At 42.1% G+C, this 23,316-nt stretch overlaps 1 protein-coding gene across 1 annotated transcript in view; it reads left to right on the top strand.

The window, feature by feature from the left end:
• The first annotated feature begins 690 nt into the window (after positions 1 to 690).
• Gfrl (Glial cell line-derived neurotrophic family receptor-like) overlaps positions 691 to 23,316 on the top strand; it is a 933,561-nt gene continuing 910,935 nt past the window's right edge. Inside the window, exon 1 of the mRNA XM_065235011.1 lies at positions 691 to 2,373. The gene's annotated coding sequence lies outside the window, so the exon portion shown is untranslated. The remainder of the gene's footprint in view (positions 2,374 to 23,316) is intronic.

Here is a 23,316-nt window from a genome sequence, read left to right as displayed (position 1 = left end):
CCCTGCCAGCGACACAAGCGATTTATTTTTTGAAGGATAGTTTTATCGCCGATAATGGTCACCCGTGTGAACAGGTTGGAAGGATCTCATATTGGCCATTTTAGGGCAACCAAAGCTCGTCGTAAAAATCGCCGTGTGTGTTTAGCACTTAACTGTACGACAATTTGGAGAACCCAAATTTGATTAATTAAAACGAAAAAACACCCCACATCCGTCTTCATCATAGCATCGCTCAAAACAACGTGCTCTCCGTGTTAACGAACGATTCATGCACCCCAAAAGGCCGTCAACACGTGTGTGCAGCTCCCCTTCCTTCCCATCCATCGGAGAGCAAACGTCAACCTTCCACGTGCTATTGCTCTCTGTGGGCATCTCTAACCGCGAACTCTCTGCCCGCATGCGCACTTCAGTTCGTCGATTCCACCGCCGTTGACTGATTCACCATCAGCTGTTCAACGGGCGAGTTCCCTTAGCCCAGTCACTCACTGCCCCGTGAGTTCACAACCAGACTGCTATTGCTACTGCTGCTGCGGACGCATCCCCAAACATCAGCAGGCAGGTACATCTCGCGTTCGTGTTCTCGTCGACGCCGGAGCTACCAGCTGCGGTAGTTTATCGTGTGCTTCGGTACGTCGTGGTTGTCCGCCCCAAGTTTTGACCGCGCGTTGTCGAGTCGTACGGTTCGTTCGAAGCTCCTGAGGAAAACCGGAACTGCGTCGTGTGTGCGTCGGTCGCTCGGTTGGTCGGTCGGTCGTCGTTCCGTTAGTTTGTGCTGCATCACTCGAGGTTACCCCCAGGCGCGGTTAGTTTGCATTTTGCGTGTCGTCGTCGTCGTCGTCGTCATCGCCGGGCCGGGATCTGGAAGTCGTTGTTGTGGAGGAGAGGTCGTTGCTCGTTGAGGAAGCACAGACGTACGGAATTCGGAGCAACCTCAATGTTTTCCGTCTGTCAGTTCGGTATGCGTCCGCGAGGGGCCGGGGGTGCGTCGTGAGGGATTTTTCTACGGTTCGGGTTCGCATATGCAAAGCAAAGCGATAGACAGCTATACGACAGGTATACGGTTATACGGTCCAAATAATCCAGCAGCAGCAGCGGACGGGGGGTCTAAATGTGCTGTTGATAGCCCTGGTGTATAGCGTTGATGTAACGAGGGCACACAGGTGAATACGTACATACACACACACATGGTCATACAGAGAGAGTGAGGATAACGGAGAACGCAAATGCAGCATTTTTGCAATTCAAATCTTCCTCCCCCTGCGTCAAGGCTGCCGTCTACCGACCGCGCGCGCGTGTGATGATGCCCCAAAGGGCGGCGGCAGCAGCAGTGAAGGTGAATTAACTTGTAGGAAGTGGTGGTTTTTTTCGGGCTCGCAAAAGGCTTAATTTATTCTACCAATCGACCGACCACAGGAACAAGTACGAACTGGACTGGACCTGAGGCAGCTGATTTGCATGCAGTGCAATGAGGATCGGTCTATGCGGACCTTCAGTGAATCTATACAACTCTAGTGCGTCCGACCTAGGAAGTTTTGAATTCCATCGATAGACAACGGAGTAAATGTGATAAATTTCTGGTGTCAAACAGAATCGCAGTCAATTTGGATTACACGATACATATCAGCAGCAATAGCAGCAGCAGCAGCAGTAAAGGTCTTCCAAGGTGGTAGCAGCGAGTGTGAGTGTGAGCCTATCCCTGAGAGGGACGAAGCAATGAAATAAATTTGAATTTAATTCGATCCGATCTTTCCGCATTCCGGGAAAACCCAGTTCCTTCTTGGCAGCGAAGAAGCCACGTAACGGAATTACTGAGAATGCCCAATTGGATAAGGTGTGTCATGTGCAGATTCGGACGGGATTCCGAAGAAAGTTGTGTCTGTGTTGCATAAATTCTGGCGAGATCAGTGCTCCAGGTGAATTGTGACCGTTGTCAGATGGTGGTTTCACCGGAAAATAAGGATACCTTCCCTTCGACACATATCAGTACCCAGAGTGAATATTAAAAAAAAGCAAGAGATTAATCCGTTCTACCCAATCAAAGCATATCATCCTTTTTCTAGTGGTGTTTTCGTAAGCGTTAAGGTAGTGTTTTAAGTGAGTGTTATCCAAGGGTAAAATAATCGTAGAGAAGAAAAGTTGTGATTTTCTAAATTCTAACGCCTCTGCCGTAGCAATTGTAAATTCTTCGTTTGTGTAAGTGTTAAGCTGTGTTAAGTAAGCTCAATCAACGGGTGTAGCTCGATTTCCCCCTCTTGCGGTAAGTTCGTTGCTCTGACTGACAGCGACTGCTCAATTTTTCGTATAACAAAGCAAACAGAAAATCGTTCATCAGTAAGGACAAAATCAGCGTTCAGCAAAGGAATTTCAATACAAGTAAGTACCCGAAGTCGTCTCACGGCTCCATTTGTCATGCTTTGAAGCTTTGTCCTTTTCCAAGTCTGTTAACCAAAAAAAAAAAAAAGAAATGACGGAGGTATCATTTGTCTTTCGCACTGAGGTTGACTTGTTCCGGAAGATGAAACGATGTGAAACTGAGGTGGAACAAACGGTGATGGAATAAGACGAGTATAACCGTAAACAGAGCATGAAATTGTAATAAAAATATGATTGAGAGTATAGTGATGAAAAGGAAAAATAATAGAAAAACGGGTGGAAAAATGAGCCTCGGGTGATTCGTTTTGCTAAGGGTTCTTGCTGGGTAGGGATTTTTTGTACATATTTTACGTTAAGGTAGGATCGGTCGGCGAAGATGGTGCGAAAACATGCGTTGCCTGATAATGCCAGTGGATGGGCGCTCTTTGATGTTTCTTCGGGCAGGGAATGGAATTAAGTCATTTTTTTGCGATTTCATTGAGGAAGATAATTGAAATAATAGAACCCATTTGATCCTCAAGAATGGATTATGCTTTAACTGTGGTGCAGTTAGGATTATGGGGGATATATGGGGGAGATGGGGGGTGTTGATAAAAAAAACAGGTATTTTGTTTAATTTAAATATTTGAAAATTAGACAGCTTGTTCTTCCTACCAGTGAAATCTAGTTCTAATTTTTAGGGAAGCTAGTTTGATTTTCAAACTCCGTATCCGGGAGATTTTGCTTCATATATTTATGCACGGATAGATACACTTAAGAATTTTGAAATCCATAAGTCATGGGGCCTCCCTTAGCTCAGTCGGTAAAGGCGCAGCTACAAAGCAAGACCATGCTGGAGGTGGCTGGGTTTGATTCCCGGTCCAGTCTAGGAATTTTTCGGGTTGGAAAATGTCTCGACTGGGCATAGAATTATGATTGGACTTGCCACACAATTATACCAATGCAAAAATGGTAAAGGCATCGAAAGCTCTCAATTAATAACTGTGGAAGTGCATCTAGAACACTAAGTTGAGAGCACGCAATAAGCTAATATGCGATATGCAATAAGCTTGAAATGCGAAGAAGAAGAAGAAGAAGAAGTCATGGCTTTTGAACCTGGACAATTTTGGATCAATAAAACACTTATGAATTCCATAAACATGACTTGTAAATAGTTATCGTAGTACATAAGGTGGCCCTTATACGACTTTAGCCTATCCAATTTCCCAAGTGTTGATAGACGTGCGCGCAAATCACGAACTCAATAATCTTAACAAGATTCGAATCCAGTGTGCTCCATTTCATAATAGACGCATTTCGCGCCAAATCGTATTCGGAGCTGGCAGCACCCTTTCAGACTTCAATGAAACTTGCTGGATGTGTGGACCTTGACTAAATAAGCCCACTATGCATATACTTAGTTTTTCCAAAATTTATCTAGACTAACCTTTGAGAAGGGCCAAACTTTGTTTGCCGATTTTTTGTTTTTCAAAAATATATTATGGAAAAATAACAACTCCTACAAAAAGGTGTTGTATGGATAACTTTTAGAAAGTTGTCCAAATTAGGCCGGAACAAATCACAAGTTTTTCTTTTGTCACTCGATGCTCGCACCAGTCGAGGGGGGGGGGGATAAAAAATAAATAAAAAAAAATTCGTTTTACATTATATCTAAACCGTATATTTCAAACGCTAACATTTTTTCTTAGCCTTATACTTTTTGAAGCCGTGATTTTTGACACTAATGCAACAAATGTTGAACTTATTATGTGTAACACTCGAGTTATCAACAAGGCATTTCGCGCATAAGTGTTTATTATTATTATTATTATTATAGCCCATCTGACTTGATAGTCTCAATGAAACACTTAAATCTAAATGTAGTCACTCATTAAAAATTAAAAATTGGCCAACAGCAAACGATGACGAAACATCGAGGCAATGATGTCAAAGTCAAATAGGTCAGAGGCTTCGTTGAATTGATGAATCATGGCGACAAACGAACTGTTTGCAGCATAGTTGGTTGCATGTACTACTTCATGTAGCAAGGTTCTCGGACGGAGTGTTCGGGCAGGAGCATACAGATTAATTTTGGCCAGTAACTCAGGAACATCATATTCTACGAGTAAAACTTTAGCAACGAAGACGACCTGCGATATGTTTCGTCGCTTAGCAAGAGTATCCAAACCCAGTAAACGACAGCGGTCAGCATACGGTGGTAAATTCAGCGGGTCACTCCATGAAAGATAGCGCAGTGCGTATCTGACGAATTTGCGTTGAACAGCTTCGAATCGTCCACTCCATACAGCTTGGTAGGGATTCCAGACTACACTCGCGAATTCCAGTAGTGAGCGTACCAATGAACAGTAAAGGGCTTTAAAACACAGAGGATCACATGAATCCAAGCTGTCGATTAGCTTTGTCGATCGTGGTTGAGAAGTGGCGAGTGTATGTGAGCTTTTCATCCATCATGACACCGAGGTCTTTAACGTGATCAACACGTTGAACTGCAGTTCCAGCAACGTTATAATCAAACAAAATGGCAGTCCTAGTTCGACGGAAACTAATTACGCAGCACTTTGAGACGCACAGGACCATAAAATAACGTTCCCACCAATCATTGAAGATTTCAAGAAGGTTTTGTAGTTCTAAACAGTCAGCATAGCCTCGAACGACTAGATAAATCTTCAAGTCATCGGCAAAAAACAATTTACCTCCTCGTAGTAGAATAAACGTTACATCGTTCACAAATAAAGAGAAGAGCATTGGTCCCAAAGTGCTACCCTGTGGAACTCCTGATCTGTTCGAGAAACAGTACGATGAGTAGTTTCCAATGCATACAGTAACTTCACGTTGCACGAGGTACGATCTAAGCCAGCTGCAGAAGGAAACAGAACATCCAATTTTTTCAAGCTTTGCTAGCAGAACGTCGTGCACAACTCTATCAAACGCAGCTTTAAGATCAGTGTAGATGGCATCCACTTGAAGTTTCTTGCATACATTTTCCATACAGAACGACGTAAAGCTGACGAGATTAGTTTCCACGGAGCGGCCAGGAAAGAAACCATGTTGACATGTACTTATGTAATGCTTGCAGGAAGCAAACAATCTCTCATTTATCAGCGACTCAAACACCTTAGATTAAACCCCAAGCGAGGTAATCCCACGGTAGTTTTCCACATTGCGTTTGTCTCCTTTCTTGAAAACAGGGAACATAGTAGACCGTTTCCATAGTGCGGGAAATTTCTGTTGACGAAGTGACAGGTTGAAGAGCAAGGACAACGGAGCAGCTAAGATATCGGAGCATTTTGTTAGGACTGCAGATGGAATAACACTCGGACCTGGTGAAAATGATGATTTGGTTTTACTCATCACAGAGAGAACCATTTGTACATCTACGACAAAAACATCCATGTTTACGACGTCGGTTGGCACATCACGGACGGCTCGCTCAATTTCTGCTTGCGATGGGGAGTCATTCGAGAAGACGCTTAAGAAGTGCCTAGCAAATAGGCTGCATTTGTCCTCAGTTGTCAATGCTACGTCGGCAGCCCAGTTTCCTTCCTCTTCGTATTCACAAACGACCAGAATCCCTTGGGGTGGCATTCCAGATTATGTTGAGTACGAATTACATACAGTATGCAAAAAAAGTTTATCCACCCCCCTACCAATTTACAATTTATTTTTGTTTTTCTGGTGAAAATCAGTTTAATTTTATGAGTGTTCCTCCATGATTTATCAATTTATGTTTATTTATCAGATTGCCATTGAAAATACGGCGTTTATATTTTTTCTTGAGATTTCATGTGATAAATTATGAAAAATGGTGAAAAATTACGCAAAAAAAGTTTATCCACCCCCAAACGGATACTATGATTTAAGTGTGTTTTACAGAGTTTTAGTGTGTATTCTGCAACTTTATCAAATGTAAACATTGTGCCTATCTGTCATTTAGTGCTCTTGAAGTTTTCGTGCTCAACATTTCAGTTTTGTGTTCAAAATTGGAAGTTATTTGTTTCAAAATGCCCAAAAAAGACCAAATTTCGATCAGTATCCGAAATTTGATTATTGAACATCACAAAACTGACAAAAGATACCGTGATATTGCTGATATTGTCAAGCTTCACAAAGATACGGTCGCTAGAATTGTGCAGATGTACAAAAAACGTGGTTTTATCTCGCCAGCTAAGCGATCGGGGCGTCCTTCAAAGACAACTGACCGAATTGACAGAGCTATCGTGAAGAAGGAGGAGCTGGACCGGGGACTATCAGCTCCGAAAGATGCGAAACAGATTGAAAGCGAGTTTTCCATTCAACTGACATCATAATCCGTACGAAATCGTCTTCATAAGAAAAGTCTTAAGGGCAGAGTAGCTCTTAAGAAGCCATGGTTGTCCGCAATAATTATCAAAAAAAGATTGAAGTGGGCCCAGGACCACATTTCATGGACCAAAATTTTATGGTATCTAATGGTATGGTCTGATGGTATCAATGGTGACCCAAAGAGCATTACTTTCGTCTCGTCTGACCAGATTACCTTATTTCAGTCATCACTGGTCCATGAAATGTGGTCCTGGGCCCACTTAAATCTTTTTTTTCAATTTTTTTTGCGGTCAACCATGGCCAGGCATGGAAAATCATTTACATTCATTTCATGCATTCATTTACATTCATTTGCCTCTAACTTATTTCATCAACAGCTTTCCGCAAAATAATGTATCGAGCTTTAGTAGGTTTTGTTATTAGCTAAAACTTTTGACCATAACTCAAATCTGTATCTCTTATGTATCACGAATAAGAGCGGGCAGAACTCGTTACTATTTTTCAGTGAATGTAAATTACATTCACTGAAAAACAGTAGTGGGTTCTGTTTGCTCTGGTTTGTCATGCATAAGAGATATGGATTTGAGTTCCTAGCAAAAGTTGTATCTAATAACAAAACCTACAAAAGCTCCATACATCATTTTGCGAAATTCTGTCGATGAAATAAGTTAGGGGCAAATGAATGTAAATGAATGCACGAAATGAATGCAAATGATTTTCCATGCCTGACCATGGCTTCTTAAGAGTTACTTTGCCATTAAGACTGTTCTTATGAAGACGATTTCGTACGGATTGTGATTTCAGTTGAATGGAAAACTCGCTTTCAATCTGTTTCGCATCTTTCGGAGCTGATAGTCCCTGGTCCAGCTCCGCCTTCTTCACGATAGCTCTGTCAATTCGGTCAGTTGTCTTTAAAGGACGCCCCGATCGCTTAGCTGGCGAGATAAAACCACGCTTTTTGCACATCTGCACAATTCTAGCGACCGTATCTTTGTGAAGCTTGACAATATCAGCAATATCACGGTAGCTTTTGCCAGTTTTGTGATGTTCAATAATCAAATTTCGGATACTGATCGAAATTTGGTCTTTTTTGGGCATTTTGAAACAAATAACTTCCAATTTTGAACACAAAACTGAAATTTTGAGCACGAAAACTTCAAGAGCACTAAATGACAGATAGGCACAATGTTTACATTCGATAAAGTTGCAGAATACACACTAAAACTCTGTAAAACACACTTAAATCATAGTATCCGTTTGGGGGTGGATAAACTTTTTTTGCGTAATTTTTCACCATTTTTCATAATTTATCACATGAAATCTCAATAAAAGGTATAAACGCCGTATTTTCAATGGCAATGTGATAAATAAACATAAATTGATAAATCATGGAGGAACACTCATAAAATTAAACTGATTTTCACCAGAAAAACAAAAACAATTGTAAATTGGTAGGGGGGTGGATAAACTTTTTTTGCATACTGTACCTCTTGTAAAGAAGCTTGTTGTAGTGGCGATAATCATTGCTGGCAATTGAAAAATTTCGCTTGGTAAGGGTACATCGTCGATGAGTGAGAGCACGGAGAGCTCTAGATCGCACTCGTTTCAGGTTGCTGAGAGTAGCGTTAGACCAAGGCGCTTTTCTTGGAGGTTGGCACTTCGGTACTGAAGCACAAACACAGTCGCGCAAAAGGCTATTATATCGAGCGGCTGCTGTATCGATATCAAGGTCATTCAACACGTTCCAGTTGATCCGGGACAAGGAACGTCTCAGCAAACGGAAATCGGTCTTCCGGAAATTGAGCCGAGTGGCAGTCATGGTTTCATCCAAACGAATTTGAGATCCGTTCGCGATAGATATATCCAAAGCAGGGTGGAAATTGTCAAGATGAACGATGACATCAGGCGCTTCAACGACGACACAGTCCAGAAGTGCACTTTCGCTAACAAAAACCATGTCAGAAGTGAGGCTGATCTTAACCCAAACCGCTTCAATTGTAGTAAATAGTTCGTTGGAGATTACGCAGGAGGCGAATTCGTTGGAAACAGCGATGAGCACACCACCACCGCGAGTACGAATGCTGTTGGATGAATTACGGTCTAATCTGTAGACAGTAAAAGAGTCACCAAACAGTTGCACTGAATTGATCCTCCCATCGAGCCAAGTTTCCGTGAATACATAAACGTCATATTCCCCGTCAAGCGCAGCCAAATAAACATCGTCCAATTTAGTCATGAGCCCCCTGGTGTTCTGATAGTAGACACGTAAACCGCTAGAGTGTTCGGTGCGAGCCGTGTCAATGATAACTTGTCCAGGATCCGCACGAGAGAACGGTGAACTATCAGGCAGCGAAAGATCACCTGACGTAGAAAGGCTCGAAATGGTGGCCATAAGCGAAGATGAACTGAAACGAAGTGGCGGATCAACAGTTGAATTCACATGGACGAGTTCATACTTGCCGTAAACGAGTGGTTGGAAGACCCCTTCACCAGGCCCACACAGAGGGCCGGGACGGCTGCAGGTCGCTGGCGGGAATGGCTCGACTGTGGCGGGGAGCTCGGGGGCTTCCATGATGCCAACGGCAGTGCGTCCCAGTAAACAAACAGAAGTTGATTCGTCATAATGGTGTAAGTCGTCAATCTTCGGCAGGACTAGATCAGAGGATCTGAATGCTTCTTCCGGTGAATTTTCTGTGGAGCGTCTCGGCTTCTGGTATGGTGGGGCTGGTATACTGTTAATGTTATCTTCAGACCACAATTGTCGAGGAGCAGACATATACAATGGCACTCTGGAAACCAAGAATTTTTCAGACAGAGCAGTTGTTGCTTGCTGATTATACTTGCCTACAGTTGGAGTTTGGAAGACCCCCTCCCCTAACTCAAACGCAGGGCTGGGACGACTGTTGAACGCTGGCAGCATAGGCTCGACTGCGATGATAGGATCAGGGGCTTCCACAGATAGATCAGGGGCTAGTTGCAAGTGTGCGTCTGAGTGTCGAGTTGAATAAAGCAGGTTGTGCTTTTATCGGAAATGATCGGCTGTAGGCATAATACATTTCAGGAAGTGGATTGTTCGAAATAATGTCGTACTTGCCTGAGATAGGGTTTTGGAAGACCCCTTCATCAAATCCAAACACAGGACAGGGGCGGCTGGAGGTCGCTGGCAGGAATAACTCGACTGTGATGGATGAATTAGGGGCTTCCATAACACATATGGCAGTCGTGCGTCCCGGTGTCCAACATGGGTCAATCACGAAGGAGTTCATTGTTGAAGTTCGACTAGAAGTGATAATCGTTTCAGGGACGGAATTATTCAGAAAGCGATCATACTTGCCTGCGGTTGGATTTTGGAAACCCCGTTTCCGGACTCAAACACAGGACCGGGACGACTGCAGGTCGATGGCAGGAGAGGCTCGACTGTGATGAGGGGATCAGGGGCTTCCAAAATGCTAGTGGCAAGTGAGCGTCCCGGTAATCGGTTGATAAAAATGTGGTGTTGAGGTTCAAGTTCCTGACCCGGCAATATCACTCCGTCATAGATGATTGATGACTGGAATTGGCGGACTTTGGAGTTGTTTGCGGTATGTTTATTTGTAACAATCCTTGAGGCTTCCAAAAATTTGTATCATTTCAAGGAAGAACATTGGAAATAATGTAGATGAATAGGATCAAAGCAATTTTTGGGTATTGATAAATTCCGGATAAACCATCAAGCGGAATACCACAAACGTAAGAGTTCTTATGAAAAAAAAAGTTCTGTTTTCGATACTTCCTGCCTATCCACGTATAACTCAGTTTTCTTAACAATTGTTCGTGTTTCAAAAAATCTAACTAGACGTATGGGTTCATGAAGGTCTATTCAACAAAATCCAAGCGTAATATTAAAAAAAGGAGCCAAAATCCATCTTGGCTGAACATAAAAACAAAATTTTAACAAAAATACGTAGTTTTGTCAATTTAAACCTGGCTTTGGGTGTGTTTAAAAAAATAATCATCACATATGAATTCAGCAAGGTCAATTCTTTAAAATCTAAGCATAACTTCCCAAGGATAGTATCAAAATCCAACTTAGCAGAAAAGGAAAACCAAAAAAAAAAACCTTTTCGAATTACAAACCCGGGTCAACATTCACGTATGGATTCAGCAAGGTCCATTCTAAAAAATACAAGCCTATTTTTCAAAGATATAAGCCAAAATGCAATTTGGCAGAACCGAAAAACCAAATTTCTACGAAAATACGGATGGATTCAGCGATTCGGTGAAATCCACTCCTATTTTTCAAAGGAAGGAGCCGAAATTCAACTTGACTGAACAAGAAACCCAAATTTCTATAAAAATACGTACTTTTGAGAATTCAAACCCAGATTTCTAAAAAAAACTGTGCATGCTTCAAAAAATTTACCATTAGGCTTGGTTTCAGCAAAGTCCATTCTATAAAATTCAAGTCAATTTTCAAAGAACGGAGCCGACATTCAACTTGGCAGAACAGAAAATCAAAGTTTTTATGAAAATACGTACTTTTGTGAATTTAAACTCGATATTCTCAAAAATTGAAGAAATTCAACCCTCACGTACGGATTCAGCAACTTCTATTAAAATACAAGCCTATTTTTCAAAGATAGAAACCAAAATTCAGTTCGAAAAAACAGAAAAATTAATTTTCTATGAAAATACCTTCTTTTTTGAATATTAGCCAGGTTCGTCCTTCCGGTATTCAGCATGTTCCATTTTACAAAATCTAAGCACAAATTTCAAAAGATTGAACCGAAATCCAACCTGGCTTCAAAACGTATGAACTCACAAAGGTCTATTCCTTAACATCCAAGCCTGTTTTTCAAAGGACAGAGCCAAAATCCAACTTGGCTGATCAAGAAATCCAAATTTCTATAAAAATACGTACTTTTGTGGATCTAAACCCAGTTTTCTCAACAATTATGCTTGCTTTAAAAAAAAACTACCATCAGGTATGAACACACAAAGGTCCATTCTTTAAAATCTCAGCCTAATTTTCAAACTATGTGAATCTCACAAGAACGAGGAAGGGATCTAAGGGAGCGGAATCTACGTTAAAAGTTAGGTAAATCACTTCAGAAAAGCTCAGACTAACATTCAATATAATTCAATCACTCAACAGAAAACTTTGGACTCCCTTAGGAAGGTTTTGAACCACTTCAGAAAAGGTTGGACACCATTTGGAAAATTTAAGCTAAAAAAATTGTCGGTTCACTTCGGAAAACTTTCTACACTTTCACTAAGCAAGATTGTGTCCTTTCCAAATGCCAAAGCAGTTAACAAAAGTCTGGAGCTCATTTAGGAAAATATCAAACCCGTTCTGACTAGTTTGGTTTCAGTTCGGAAAAAGTTGAATGTTGCCTCACTTCAGAAAATTCGAAACCAATTCTTTAAAGATTGGATTTGGAATATGTTGAATCACGTCAGGAAAGTTTTGACAACATTAAAAAGGATTGAATAACATAACAGAAAAGTTTAGACTCAGTTAGAAAAATTTTGATGACTTATTCGAAAGTTTGAACTCACTTCAAAAAAGTTCAGACTCGGTTTTGAATCTGCTTTGAAAAGTGTCACCTCAGTTAGGAATTTTCTGAATCGTTTCTGATTTGGTCTCACTTCTAAAAATTTTAAACCAATTTTGAAAAGATTGGATTTAGCTCGGAAATTGTCGAATCACTGTAGAAAAGAAGTGAATCATTAAGTATCATTGCACAAGGTTTGTAAGTTAAGAAACGTAGATCTAATGCAAAAATCTGGCAACTACGGTGGGCTGGGCACAGCGTAATAATGTCGGATAACGACCCGCTGAAAATGGTTCTTTGTAGTGATCCGATTGGGACAAGACGAAGATGTGCGCAACGAACAAGAGGGATCGATCAGATTGAAGGTGGCTTACCTAGTGAGTTGCCAAACAAGATTAGGAATGATGTTCGATAAAATCCGTTTTCAACAACTGAAACCAGCTGATTCGATTTAAAGGACCTGTCATACCTTGCTGGTCAAGTTAAAATTATTTAAAAGAGCAAGGTGATACAACAACAACAACAACAACAACAACAACAACAACAACAACAACAACAACAACAACAACAACAACCACAACAACAACCACAACAACAACAACAACAACAACAACAACAACAACAACAATATCATAATACAATCTATCAAAGCGAGTATCGATACCCAAATGAATTTTTGAAAAATATATATACACTGAAATATCACCCCCTTCGTTATATTCCAAAATTTTGAAGGAGGGGGGGGGGGGTGACAAAAAAAAACTTGATATATGTTCCGGCCTTATCTAAAAAAAAAATGAAAAAATTCCATTAGAGACTTACAATGAAAAAAAAATCGATTTTAAAAATTTAAAGTCGATTTAAAAAAAAATTTCATGTTTGGTTTGGATGAAACTTTGTCTCAAGAAAGGTAATTTTGTCTACTACCAACCATCCATACATCGCAAGATGGGCACTTTAAGGGAAAAAAATTTCTAACAAAAACTTTTTCATGTCTGAACTGATTTGTTTTTTGATTTGCCATTTTCACACAAAACTAAACCAGTGAAGCTCAAAATCATCTCAGACTCCAATGAAGCTCAATTTGCGATTCAATTTTGTCTAATCAGCACTTTGAGTTCACTTTGATTAATCGAGACTTTCATATGAAAAGGGCTCATGATGCGTTTCTTGCCAAATCGTATTCGGAATTGGCAGCACCCTCTCAGAGTTCAATAAAACTTTCTGGACATGTAGACCTTGTCAAAAACATATCATTCCCTTATTCTGTTGTCAACCATGGAGGCAAAATCAGATAATATGTGAGAGAAAAAAGACAAGATTTTTCATATATCATTTATTAATATATTTTCAATGTTTTAAACCTATTTTCATAGATGCTATTTTCTCCAATCAAGTTAAATATTTTTGGTTCATCTTCTGAAATAGAATACCTTTTTGCCGCTTCTTTTTCACCAGCTATAGGCACAAAGCTGTGGAATTTCTGTGTGCCAGATATTGTCTTTGTGCGATTATATAGTTCTTCGAATTCTTCTGACATTAGGATATGTACTCGAAACGTAGTTTTGTGATATTTGTATCTGTTTGTTCAACTGTCCAGTTATATAATTCTCGTGGAGTAGCTATGGTGTTTCCATAATCTCGAGCAAAAATAACTCTCTTTGCCAATCGCTTGAGAGTTCTACCAATGCACAGTGGTCCAGAATGCAGATTTAGGTGGAATGATAAGTTTTGAGCCTGAAATGGAAACTTTAGTCTCTGCTACAATTGCTTATTAATACTGATTTTTTATACTGCTGTTGGCTGCCAGTTGTGACAGAATCTGTCAGGGGATAAACATCCAAGAAAACTGAAAGTGCTTTTGAGCTAGTCGAACTACTGGGTAGCGTTGCCAGATATACCGATCTATCGGTATTTATACCGATTTTCTATAAGAATAGCTATCGAACTGTTTCGCAGCTCAATATGGAAAAGGCTAGAAGGCAATGAACAAAAAGTTGAGATTTCCCATAGTAATTTACATGTAAACTTCAAATGGATTGTGTGAAGTCTGTTTCTAACCAAATGAGTTGTAACTTTGGGAGGCTAATCAGGACCCGATTTGAAACCATTTAAGCACTGTGGAGCGAAAAAGTCAAATTTTGCATCAGTCTAGAGGTCACGCATGGTTTTTATATGTACAAGTTTGAAAATTTTGGTGTGGGAAGAAATTAAGGGAAAAACTTCTGATTTTACTAATGATTGTGATTTGTTTCAAATTTATTTCCCGGAAAAAAGAGATCGTCAAAGTCTATGTCTTTGTCGGGTTATTGTTGAGGGGTGGGGGGTAGGAAAGGTTATTGATGAATGGGGGGGAGAGATTGTTGTGAAGGGGGGAGGGAGAGGGGTTAATGTGAAAGGCGGAGGGGGTTTACTAATTACTTTTCCTCATTGTGGTTACGCCGTGATCCACCTTTAGCCGCTTATTTGGTCCTGCTTACTGCAGAAACAAGTGCCACGCCGTCCGAAGCGACAATGAGCAAAAGCATGACAGCCAGAGCTGCCAGGTGATTTTATAAAAAATCTGTATCCACTCTATTAAAAAATCTGTATTTTCTGTATTGACGATTTTTTCTTAATTAATCATGTTTTGTTGTTTTACAAATACAGTGCATACAAAATAACCATAAAAAGTGCTTAACCACCTATTCGGGCTATCGTACAAACCATACGAGATATAATTGCGCCATTTGTGATATCGTCCGTACTTATTTATAAGAGTGATATGAAGCCGTTTGAAAATGTATGGAGATTTTAGTTTCTATTAATTATCTTCCTGATAAGCAGTTTTAAATGCAAAAAAGTGCACGAGTTCATTACTATTTGATATTTTTAATATAGATGAATACAATTAATTACATCATTTGTGTGGTAGTTACACCAAAAAGTCGAGAGATGTCGCCCCGCCAGTGCTGGTAAAATAATTTTTGCAGTATGGAGAATATCAGAAAATGCGCAATTTCTTACGAAATACATTTTCAATGCAAGTAAAATGTTTACGAGTACTTGTATTTGTACCATTTTAATGTGCTTGGGCACTTTTCTTGTATTTAACATACATGCTTATATTGGAAATATTCAATTAATACTGTAAATCCCCATACAATCTCAAATCGTTTACTACCAGCTCCATATGCATCCGAAAGCGTGAATGCTGTCAAAAACACCATAACATGATTAATTATTGTCGATGGAAATTTGATAGGTTCCCGAGCAGAGGGTGAGAACAAAATGAAAACAAGAATTATGTTGTTTTCATTATTCCTGATAACTCAAATTGATTTCATTTTGAAGGAGTTGATGGCTAACAGAACAAAAATGAGAGCTAAAAGATATGTGAAGAATATCAAAATTATAACATAGATTGATATTAGTGAGAACTGCTTGATAACTTATTTTGATATAGATTTTTTTTCTCAAGCATTTTATAAAAATCTGTATAAATCTGTATTGTAATTTAAAAATCTGTGATAAATCTGTATTCTGTATCGGGTCTGTATTAAGATTAAAAAATCTGTATAATGTATGTAAGTAGCCACCATCCTAGCTTGGGTCTTGCCCTGCATGCGGCTCCACTCAACAGCAAGATCAAATTCCGTCATCATTCTGAATTCAACATACTGCTGTATGAAGGGCCAAAAGGGGTTGGACGGGCCCGTAAGCAGAGACACTTACGCGAAACCCGCGGGAATAAGAGAATCTCCTTCCAACAATATGATCAAACAAAATGAATAACGAAATTCGCCATACATGTTAGCTTTTCACGGGATGGTTTGTTAAAGAAGAGCGCGTCAAATTCATTGCAACTGTTGGAGTGAAATGTAACTATCTAAAATGACAGTACACATTCCCTCCTAGACTCCGGTTGGCACTCCACTCCATTGTCCAGTTACAACTTCAATGATGCCCTGATGCTCCCTCCCATTCCCAGTATTTATTGTAATTTACATTATGAATATATATATAATCATGTAATATATAATGTATATAAAATATGTAGTAGAATGAAAAATATAATAAAAAATAGAGATGTTTTACAAAATACAAATAACCTAGATTATTGGGTCCTATACACAGACTTTTTGTTTTATGTGCCATGAAATGGCATAATGCATAATTGTATGTTTTGAAAATATAATACTGAAGTATTGAATCAATAGACCGAAAATCGAGGTTGTTTGGACATGAGATATTATATTTAAAAGGATACTACCAAACCGACCATCAAACGCACTGCCCACAAAAGCAGATACGTCCCCTCGAAAATGCAATCGAGAAATGTACAAGAACAATCCTCAACTGGAACGTACTCACCAAATCAATATATCCGGGAGCGCATTCCTGATGTCGTCGAACGGCAAAAAAAAGGGAACTCGGTGAGAAAATTTGTGATACGGAATTTTCACTGAAAACAACCGCGAATTTCACCATCCAACTGCGAAACACGTTCAGAAGCACTTTTGGTACACTTGCGATATCAATTTCTTTCGAAAAAACTTAATTATTTTTTTTATTTTTTGCAAAAATAGTTGCAAGTGATGTTGATCAACACCGATCGTGCCAAGCTCTTTCACGCACCTTGCGCGTACATAAACTGAGCAAACCTTCTCTTAAGTATATTCTACCCAAAATTAAGTTTAATTCACGTAAAATTGAGAATATGGAATTTACTGAAAAGTAACTTATTGGGCTGAACTATATCGTTGGGTCGAATCTCTCGTTCCTTTTTTGACAACAATAAAGAGTTCAAGTGAGACATTTTAGTCAGCGTATGTTGCTGGCAAGCATGAAAACCGTGGAAAGTGATTTAAATTCAAAATCCGCGATTGTTGATAGCATTAGAGTTTATTTAGTTGCGATTTTGAGTGCTTATCGGCGTGGCTCGAACATGGAAGCTTTCCGCCTGATGATAGTGTTAGTGTGTTTATTTAAAAGTTGTGCTACGATACAATCGGTTTTCTCCTCCTTGTTGTGTGCGTTTGTGTTGCAAAACGAAGATTAAAAAATCTGTATAATACAGATAAATCTGTATAAATGGCAGCGCTGATGACAGCAGCGCTCTTTTATATCTTTTCAGATTCAGAACCTGATAAGATTTCCCGCATTTTTTTATGAATGGGGCTGAGCAAAAAGTTTTTTTTTGTGCAGAATATGTCAAATAGGATGGACTTTGGATGTTAATATAATTGCATATATAGAGGCACCAGATATGTTTCACCGTCAGTTGTGTGTAATTGGGTTCTTTAAGGGTATTGAGGTAAATGCATATTCGTAATCTGCATTAAAAATGGAACCCAAACCCAAAATATCATCAATTTTGGCACACTGGAACTATTTAAAATAAGTACGATTACATTTGCAAAAATCACCTAATTAGCGCCCCTCGGTGTCACTTTGTATGGGAGCGAGCTGTCAGTTTGTCAGTTTAGTGTCAAACAGTGAAGTTATTATTTTGCTTTAAATCATGATTTAAAAATCGAGATGAAAGTTCGTGGGGTTGAAAAAAATATCGCTGTGCTCAGAAAACAAAGCTCTTTCAGATGATATATAAAAACCGATATATTTTTCAAAATTAAAGAACCCAATTCACCAACTGAATGTCATCGAACATGTCTTTCAAGCAATTTTTTGTTCAAGTTTGAAAGTTTCAGTGTGGGAAGAAATTAAGGGGAAAACTTGTTTTTACTAATAATTGTGGTTTGTTTAAAATTTATTTCCCGGAAAAAAGTGATCGTCAAAATCTATGTCTTTTTCGGGTTATTGTTGGGGGGGGGGGTCGGTTAGGAGAGGTATTTGAGGGGTGGGGGAGGGATTACGAGAGGTTGTTGATGGGGGAGAAAAAAGTTGTTGATGAGTGGGGGGGGGGGTACGGAGCGGTTGTTGGGGGCGGGGGGTTAGGATAGGTTGTTGAGGGAGGGGGAGAGATTGTTGTGAAGGGGGGAGAGAGTTTACTAATTACTTTTCCTCATTGTGGTCACGCCGTGATCCACCTTTAGCCGCTGATTTGGTCCTGCAGTAAGCCGTGCCACGCCGTCCGAAGCGACAATGAGCAAAAGCATGACAGCAGCGTTGTTTTATATCTTTTCAGGTTCAGAACCTGATAGGATTTCCCGCCGTTTTTTATGAATGGGGTGGAGCAAAAAGTTTCTTTTGTGCAGAATATGTAAAAGAGGATGGACTTTGGATGTTAATATAATTGCATATATAGAGGTACCAGATATGTTTTACTGTCAGTTGTTGGTAATTCATCGAGTGTACGTCTCCTAAGTAATATTTTTTTTGAAAATGTTGGCTCTGCATGTAAAAAATTAATTGTTCATACAATGTCCATGTCTTTTTCGGGTTATTGTTAAGGGGGAGCGGGAGGGGGTTGTTAAGCGGGAGGGGGTTTTACATGCACGTTTTTTCAAGTCTCATTCCTCATTGTGGTGGATACGCCGTGATCCACCTTTAGCCGCTAACCTAGTCCTACTTGATGTAGGACCTAGTGCCACGCCGTCCGAAGCGGTAATGAGCAGTGGCAGTTTTTTTTAGTTTTAGTTAGTTTAAATGATCTTTATTTTAGTTTAACTTGGACGATTACCATATAAATTTTTACTAAGTGATTTAATTGCTTTCTTCATCTTTAGGTATGAGCAAAATTTAAAATTTGTTTTACAGGATTAGTCCTAGACTTAGTACACGGTCTAGGACTAAGTTTGTTTTGTTTTTAGAATTTGAAGAGAAACTACTTAATACTACTATTTACAGCTTAAAACTAACCTACTCTACTATATACACTTAACCTACTATGTACAAATTGCTTATTAAAGCATGTTCAGAAAGATTGCATTTTTGAATAAATTTAGTTGTCATATCATCAATTTTGGAATCTACTTTGGGAATTTCTGCCTCTTGATGGAGGTCTGCTATTCTTGTGTCGAATGGACGATCTAGGATCATCCTCAACACTCTATTCTGTGCAACCTGGATTTTGTTCCTGTGGGTCTGAGCGCACGATTCCCACACCGGGGCGGCATAGAAGATCGCGGGGGCTATGATCTGTTTGTAAACAGCCAGTTTGTTTTGCCTTGAGAGGCGGGATCTGCGGCAAATGAGCGGATACAAACACCTAACCAAGGCGGAGCACTTAACTAGGGTTTTCTCTATGTGCGAGCGGAACAGGAGCTTCTCATCGAACAACATCCCGAGATAAGTAACATCAGTGGACCACTCGACCCTTGTACCATCCATTATTACGGTACAGGAGGGAGACGGTTTAAGTTTTGGTGATTGTCTGTGAAGGAACATGATCGCTTGGGTTTTCGAGGCGTTGATTTTGATTTTCCACGTGGTGGCATAATCAGTAAAGGTGTCAAGGCATCGTTGGAGCTTGTTCGTAATTTCACGAGGCATCCTACCCTTGACGGCTATCGCGGTGTCATCTGCGAACAGGAAGAACACGCAACCGTCTCCTAGAGGAGGGATGTCCGACGTGTAGATGCTGTAAAGCAGTGGTCCCAGCAGACTCCCTTGCGGAACACCTGCTGGGATCGGAAATTGTCCCGAAAGGGAACTATTCAACGACACCCTGAACGACCTTTGCTGGAGATAGTTACGGGTGATTTTCACAAGGTATGGTGGAAAGTTGGAGTTACAAAGCTTGTATATAAGTCCGTCGTGCCAGACATTGTCAAACGCCTTTTTGACGTCTAACAAGGCCATGGCTGTGGACTTGGATACAGCTTTGTTACTTCGGATGTTATTCATCACCCGCACTAGCTGATGATTGGTGGAATGCCCCTTGCGGAACCCGAACTGTTCCGGAAGAAGAATGTCATGTTCCTCCACAAACTTGTTTAGTCGGCTGAGGATCAATTTTTCGAACAGCTTGCTCAGCGCTGAGAGCAGGCTAATCGGTCTGTAGCTTGACGGTAGTGAAGGGTCTTTCCCAGGTTTGCGGATCGGGATGATTTTTTGCCACCTTCCAGATGCTTGGAAAGTAGTGCAGCTCCAAGCATCTGTTGAGGATGGCAGCCAGCAGCGAGTGCACCCTCAACTCTAGGTTGAATATTCCGTCAAACCCGGGAGCCTTCATGTTCGTACTGTGTTTCAGCGCTGAGCAAATTTGTTCCTCTGTAATCCGTTCTTCTGGAGGGACGGCACAAGGGGAGGCATCTAACGTCTGGACGCACTGCACAACCTGGTTCTCGAGTGGACTTGGGATTGTAGAGCCAAGCAAATGCGACTGGGCAATGTGCTCCCCAATTGCATTGGCCTTCTCTTCGTTGGTGATAAGCCGTTCGTCATTGACTCTAAGTGGTGGAATGGGCTTGGGGTGAGACTTCAGCACCTTGGCAACCTTCCAGAATGGTCTGGAACGGTCGTCCAGGTTCTGAACGAGCCGCCCGAAACTCTCGTTCCGGATTGAGACCATTCTGGAAGCGATCTGCCGATTCAGATCGACCATTTCGTATTTACGCTGCAGATCCCCAGTCCGCTGAAACTGGCGTCTACGAACATTTCTGAGCCGAATCAAGAGTTTGGTGTGGGAATCAATTGCTTGAAACTTACCCCTCACAGGAACTCGTCGAACGAACTCTTCGTCAGCCACGGATATGGCTTGATGGAGACCCTCCAGAGCCCGGTCGATGTCCTCCACTGTGTCGAGTGGTGGGTTGTCGTCGATGTGGCGGTCGACCACGCGTCGAAACTGGACCCAGTTGACTCGATGGTAGTCCTTCCGCTGGCACGGTGCAGGGGCCACGTTGTAGCCCAGCTCGGTCAGCACCGGTTGGTGGTCCGAACTCAGGTCGTTGACGGCAACCGGCTTGGCTAATCTGGTGTTTGCCAAGAACAGGTCCAGCGTCGATGGGTTGCCCGCCGGTGATGTGAAGGTTGGTTCGTCCGGAAACCAGACGGAATAGAGACCATGCTGGGAATGGTCGAATAGCAGGCGGCCGTTTTGGTTCTGCTGGTAGTTCCGCCAGGCCTCGTGCCGGGCGTTCAGGTCCCCTCCGATTACGAAGCGGGCATTGGTGCGGGTTATGATGGCAAGGTCGTTCTTGAACTGCTGTGCTGTACCATTGCTAACGGTACATTGCCGGGGGCAGTAGACAACGATGAACCGGACGTTTCCGGTCGATGTTTCCACCTCAACGCCGACGGCCTCGATGATGGAAGTGCTGTAGTGGGGTAGGGTGCAGTACTTGATGCCTTTCTTGATGATGACCGCGACACCGCCCACCCTGGAGCTGGTGCGATCAAGCCGGACAATGCTGTGGTCGGGCAGCCAGAAGCTGTCACCGGTCTTGAGGTGGGTCTCGGTGAGAAGGCCCACGTCGATGTCGTGCTTGCGGAGGAAGTCTGCAAGCTCAATGTTTTTCGCCCCTACGGAGCGAGCGTTCCAGTTGGCGATCTTTATGGGTTCATGGTCCATAATTAGCGACGAAGGAGATGATAGCTTGGAGCTGTTGTGTTCTTGTTGCGCAGGTGCGCTTGATGATGATGGCCTGGGCCAATAGTGTGACGATCTCATCCGTTGACAGCGGAGAATCGTCTGTAGCTTCACCGGTTGTACCGGCCAATCCCGGAGCAGGGGGATCCGTCGATGGGCCGGAGGCTTGACTGGGTACTGCAGCGGCAGCCGACTGGGCAGCAGCCAACTGTTGGTTGAGCGGGAGCGGCGCCAACACTGGAATTGGCCGTGGTTGGACCGGTGATAACGGAGGAAAGTTCTGCGCGTTGTTTTCCAGGACCTTCTTGCGACCGGGCTGGTTGTTGGACGAGGCCTTCTTCCGGATCTCGGCGTATTCGGCCCGCTTCGGACAGGCCTTACTCGTGGCCTTGTGGGCAGCACCGCAGTTGGCGCATGTGGGAGCGGCTTCCTCGATGCTGTCGCAGTCGTCGATCTTGTGGTTTTTGCCGCATTTGATGCAGCGGCTGGCCATGCGGCAGTTCCTGGTGCCGTGCCCGAACAATAGGCAGTTCGAGCACTGAGTGACGCCACGGTGGGTTGGCTTATACCGCTCCCACTTCACTACGATGTGGAACAGTGTGCGTGTCGTATGGAGATCCTTCACGGTTGTGGAGTTCTTCTGCAGATGGACCAAGTAGAGCTGGTCACGATACTTGATGGCCTTGCTGCGGGTCATCTTGTGGATTTCGACCGGCTTGAGGCCGTTCGCCTTAATCTCGTCCATTAAGGTGGTGGTGTCCATGTCGTGGAGCCCGCGCAGCACCACTTTCAGCGGCTTGGTGGCCTCGACGTCGTGGGAGAAGTACTCCAGCTTCATCCTGTCCAAGAGGGCCTGGACTGCGTTGTAGTGATTTTCGGCCGAGACCATCAGTTTGTAGCCTTCCGTGCACCGTTGAATGATGCAGCGAAGGCCCTGCTTAATGTAGAAATCCAGCTGCTCCCATAGCCCGGGAGGGAAGCCCTTCACATAGAAGGGTGGCAACTTAACTTTTTTAGGCACCGTCTCAGGGTCCGACTGCGGCTGGGCTCCGTTCTGCAGGGCGGAGAACGGATTGTTGCTCAGCAGCTTTTTTGCTGCCGATGCGGTGGCGCTGATGTCTTCAGGTCTGGGTCGTTTAGTTCCGGGAGGCCCCGGCTGCGGGTCCGCAACGCCTGTCGGGACGGGCAATGGGGTTTTCTTCTGCTTCTTCTGAGCTGGCTCGGTGGTCGCGCCGTCTCCTGGGAGAGTCTGTTTTCCCGGTAAGCCGGCACTCGCGTTACCGCGCGATTTCTTACCCATGGCTGGGTCAGCGAGAGCGTCACTATACAAAGCGGAGCTAATTCGACTTGCGAACGAACGAACGAAACTAGAGAGAATTCAAATCGACTGAACTGCTCAACAGTCTGGCAGCGAATGAACTGTGTGATGTCGTTGAGCAGTGGCATGAGAGCAGCGCTGATTTATATCTTTCCAGGTTCAAGCAGAATGATGTGCAACCAAGTGGTATTCGTTTATGATGACTGCGTTTGGGAAAAAGGTTTATTTTATGAAATCAGTGATATAATTATCATTTGTACATTTTCAAAACTTAAATTACAGAAAAATTGGAAAAATATTTACTTCAACAGGTT

The sequence above is a fragment of the Ochlerotatus camptorhynchus genome, unplaced genomic scaffold (genome assembly GCF_037179485.1).
Source record: "Ochlerotatus camptorhynchus isolate MF236.1 unplaced genomic scaffold, CSIRO-AGI_Acam_v1.1 ptg000457l, whole genome shotgun sequence".
NCBI lineage: Eukaryota > Metazoa > Arthropoda > Insecta > Diptera > Culicidae > Ochlerotatus > Ochlerotatus camptorhynchus.
The sequence above is the reverse complement of the archived record's forward strand: the minus strand, read 5'-3'. Positions and strand labels throughout refer to the sequence as shown.